Source organism: Cervus canadensis, chromosome 15, assembly GCF_019320065.1.
Source record: "Cervus canadensis isolate Bull #8, Minnesota chromosome 15, ASM1932006v1, whole genome shotgun sequence".
Taxonomy (NCBI): domain Eukaryota; kingdom Metazoa; phylum Chordata; class Mammalia; order Artiodactyla; family Cervidae; genus Cervus; species Cervus canadensis.
The window spans coordinates 43388280-43393200 of record NC_057400.1 but is presented as its reverse complement, the minus strand read 5'-3'; positions in this window follow the sequence as shown (position 1 = coordinate 43393200).

Sequence of the window (4921 nt, the reverse complement as noted above, 5' to 3'; positions counted from 1 at the left end):
ATTATACTTTAGAGACAAATGGTTGTGTGTTAGTCATTCAGTCGTGTCTGACTCTTTGTGATCCTATGGACTGTAGCCTGCCAGGCTGCTCTGTCCATGGAATTCTCCAGGTAAGAATACTGGAGTGGGTTGCCGTTTTCTTCTCCAAGGGATCTTCCTAACCCAGGGATCAAACCCAGGTCTCCTGCATTGCAGGCAGATTCCTTACCATCTGAGCCACAAAATGTTATATGGCACTAACTCCTTGCCAGACAAAATTAATATAACCCAAACCTTCTGTTAATATTTAATAATTGAAGATAGTTTATTGTCAAGTGGAATTTAATAAAGAAGTTTCTAGGAACAGTTCCTTTCATTTGGATGGCAAGCAATGGGAACAATGCAAAATCTTAAGCCATTACAAGAAGAAAAAGAATCCTGTTATTTAAACTTTATTTTATAAGTAAATGCTAGGAATTGTGGCTTTTAGTTGATATTTCCTTGTTATAATTTGGCGGTATTTGCAACAAAGGTTTAATACTTTTGACCTGTGTTTTATTGCTTAGTAGTAGTTTTATAACCAACAACTAAACAAAATCAGAATGAGAATTTAGAGAGAATACAATTCCTTTACTTCTGACAAGGCAATATAAACTAGCTCTGTTGCTATAAACGGTTACACTCAAATCAAGGTTTTTCTGCATTGTTTGATTAGAAAATATTTTAAGAATTAAGAGAAAACGTTCCTATAATAATGTGATGGTTTGATAGACTAGGAAATGAAGTTTCCTTTTCTAAATCGCCTTTTTTTAGAACATTAGGCAATACTCTCCATAATGATAATTACTATATTTCTAAATTGAGGAAACTGGTAGAAAATAAAGTCTCTTTTGTTGGCAGTCAGTAAATGTTGAAAAAAAAAAAAAAACACCTGAAAACAGAATCAGCAGGATTCCTCAGAATGTGGAACCGAGAAAAGGAGATTGACTAAGATGTTGCCCAACAATAATAATTTATGAAGTGCAGTGTAATGTGTACATATTCTTTCTCTCTCTCTCTCTCTCACACACATACGCATGCACACCATCTCTGAGAATATATGTTGAAATATGATAGGAGAAAAAAGTGAATGTAGCCTTTCCTTATTTTATGGTCTCTAAAATTGGAATTTACAAGAAATAATTTCACATAAAATACTAAGAAAGAGATGAGAATGTCTCTGCTTTATTTCAGTGTTATGACTGAAACTAGAAGAAATACACTGGAAGATGTTATTATACTGAGAGACATTCAATAAATCATGTGAAATGTGTTGGTACTTTTAGATTGAGGACTATTATATGTAAATTTTCCTAAACATAAACATACTTAGAGCTACCAGCTTCCTGTCTTAGGGAGACATAGTGTGAGAGTTTGAATCCCAGTTCTCCCACTTATTAGTTATGTGATTATAGGCAAGTTATATACACCTCTGAACCTCTACCACTGGTTATTTGTATATAAAAGAGGTGTTACCTTGCCACACGTACTGTGCTGATATCATGGTTTATACAAAATTCCAGAGTGTCTCCCTATTGTAAATATGAATAAATTCTATGCTCTTTCCTCTCCACCTTGTCCTCTTCCCCCTCCTTCTTGTCTTCCTCTTGCCTTTGAGTTTTCCTTCCTCATCATCTTATTATTTTTAAATTCCCTGCCACTGCCTCCCCATTTAGAATTACCATATGATTTCAGCTGTCTCTTGACTCAGACTTCACTCGATAAAAGGCAAATGTAACACAACTGCGGTGGTCAAAACTAGAACTCTCTTGATAAGTTAATGGAAAAGAAACACAGGAGAGAGAACTGGTGTCTCAGTTTCTCAGCCTTTCTCCTTTCGCTAACTCCACCTTTAACATGTGGATGTTAAATGATGCAGTGAAATGATTCTGAAGGAGCCTCTCAGATAAGCTGGCTTGAAGACAATGATGGGAAGTGGGTCTCAGGCTGACTGGCCTTGCTACCAGCAGAACCGTATATGTGGTACTCCCAGGTGGGGGTGGTAGCAGGGGGTGTGGGGAAAGAGTTAAGAATTCAGTAGCAAAAGTTGAAGAAATTATGAGGATTCTGACATTTAAGAATTTCTTTTTGCAGTGCCTTATAATTTTTAAATGTCAGAGAGAATTGGAGTGGCTATTAAGTCTGAGATCTTAGTACAGAGTTAAGTCAGTTTTATTTTTTAGAAATGGCTTATTTATTTCTAGGAAGTAAGCATCACACGCCAAAGTGCCCATTGCTTTTCCTCATCTATAACTACTCTATCATTGGTTTTAATACCAAGGGCAATAATTTCAAAGAGAAAGCAATAAGAACAAAAGCAGATTCACTTTATTGGCTATAGGAGCTTTTGTCTATTAGGGCAATAAAACAAGAAAGAAGCTCACATGTTTGATGTCTTTCACATCCAAATAGCTTTATTATTAAGAGTGTTATCAATAAGTAGCATTAGTGCACCTATTCAGAGACACCCAGGTCACCTTTGGAGTAATATTGATATTTAGGTTTTCTATAGTAGTCAGCTAGGCTGTAATATGGTGTTTTTTCAAATGTAAATCCAAGGGGGATAATCCAGTAAATTTTCATTTAATTTGCTATCAATACGAGGCAAGAACTTTCCAAATTTTGTAATAAACAGCAAGTTACTTAGTATGTGACTTGCCAGTAGAAGGAAGAAATTCTGATAGTGCTCTTGAATTTTTTTCTGTGATCTTTGTAGACAAAAAATTTTGGAATGGTTGTTCCCCATATTTAAGGCTTCGTTCAAAGGTCATATTGTTAATGAAGTTTTCCAGGACTCCCTCAGGTGGGAGCACTATCATCTCCCTACTCTGAATTTCTAATGTTTCATCTATACTTCTCATGCATTTCTTATTAGGTTCTACCTTATGCTATCATTTTTTCCATACAATTTTTATTTTTCCTATTTAAATGTTAGTCCAGGGAGAGAGGATATTTGTGTTGTTCACTTTTACATTCACCATACTGCTTTACCAAATATAAATACTAAAATTATTAAGATGTATGAATGAGTCAGTGCCTCCCCACTTGAGTTTTCTCACTTGGGGACTAACTGCTAAAGTGTCAGTCAGGCAGTTCGGTTCAGTAGCTCAGTAGTGTCCTACTCTTTGTGACCCCAAAGACTGCAGCACTCCAGCCTTCCCTGTCCATCACCAACACCTAGAGCCTACTCAAACTCATGTCCATTGAGTCAGTGATACCATCCAACCATCTCATCTTCTGTCGTCCCGTTCTCCTCCTGCATGCAATCTTTTCCAGCACCAGGATCTTTTCCCAGGATCTTTTCTTCACATCGGGTGGCCAAAATATTGCAGCTTCAGCTTCACCATCTGTCCTTCCAATGAATATTCAGGACTGATTTCCTTTAGGGTTGACTGGTTTGACCTCCTTGCTGTCCAAGGGACTCTCAAGAGTCTTCTCCAACACCACAGTTCAAAAGCATCAATTCTTCAGAGTTCAGCTTTCTTTATAGTCCAACTCTCACATCTATACATGACTACTGGAAAAACCATAGCTTTGACTAGATGGATCTTTGTTGGCAAAGTAAAGTCTCTGCTTTTTAATATGCTGTCTAGATTGGTCATAACTTTTCTTCAAAGGAGCAAGTGTCTTTTAATTTCATGGCTGCAGTCACCATCTGCAACGATTTTGGATCCCAAGAAAATAAAATCTCTCACTGTTTCCATTGTTTCCCCATCTATTTGCCATGAGGTGATGGGACCAGATGCCATGATCTTAGTTTTCTGAATGTTGAGCTTTAAGCCAACTTTTTCATTCTGCTCTTTCACATTCATCAAGAGGCTCTTTAGTTCTTCTTTGCTTTCTGCCATAAGGGTGGTGTCATCTGCATATCTGAGGTTATTGATATTTCTCCCGGCAGTCTTGATTCCAGCTTGTGCTTCATCCAGTCCAGCCTTTCTCATGATGTACTCTGCATATAAGTTAAATAAGCAGGGTGACAATATGCAGCCTTGACATACTCCTTTCCCTATTTCGAACCAGTCTGTTCCATGTTCAGTTCTAACTGTTACTTCTTGACCTGCATGCAGATTTCTCAGGAGGCAGGTTAGGTGGTCTGGTATTCTCATCTCTTAAAGAATTTTCTACAGTTTGTTGTGATCCACACAGTCAAAGGCTTTGGCATAATCATTAAAGCAGAAGTAGATGTTTTTCTAGAACTCTCTTGCTTTTTCGATGCCAAAGTGAGACACATACATACACCTACATCCACACATTTGACACAGTTTTTCCATAAAGAGGTTTTTAAATGTCAGAATCAAGAGTGATCCCAGAGGTTATCCTTTTCCATTATTTGTCCATATTTTACTAATTAAGATGCTGAAGCTCAGAGAAACTGAATATTAAAAGCAGGATAAACAATAGGTCAAAAAAACACATAGTGAAAGTGCTTCTGAACTGGAAGAAGGCTTAGCTATTACACTGTTTGATATCTTCACTATTTTCTGAACTACTTATGTATGTGTGGATGGATGGATGTCTGTATATATGCATGTGTCTATTATTTTTAATCAAATGACAAACCCAGAGAAGAAAATGACTAGTAAAGGTCATATCAGGAATTATTGGCAGAGCCTGGACTAGAATACCACTCTCCCACTCACATATTATACATCCGGAAAAAATATTGTTTCTCTCATGCATGGACCCAGTAGCTATTTCTTGATTTGACACAAATGAGCTCACAGATGTTATATGGGAACTGGAACTGTATGAGAATGCCCAATACAAATAGGTCTCTAAGACTTAGGTGAGATAACACAGATCTCCAAGATGGCAAAACGATTTAAAACTTATGCCCTACTTTCTACCTTTATGTTAAAATCTCACTTTCCTCTTTTTTCAAAGAAACTTTCTAGATGTCATT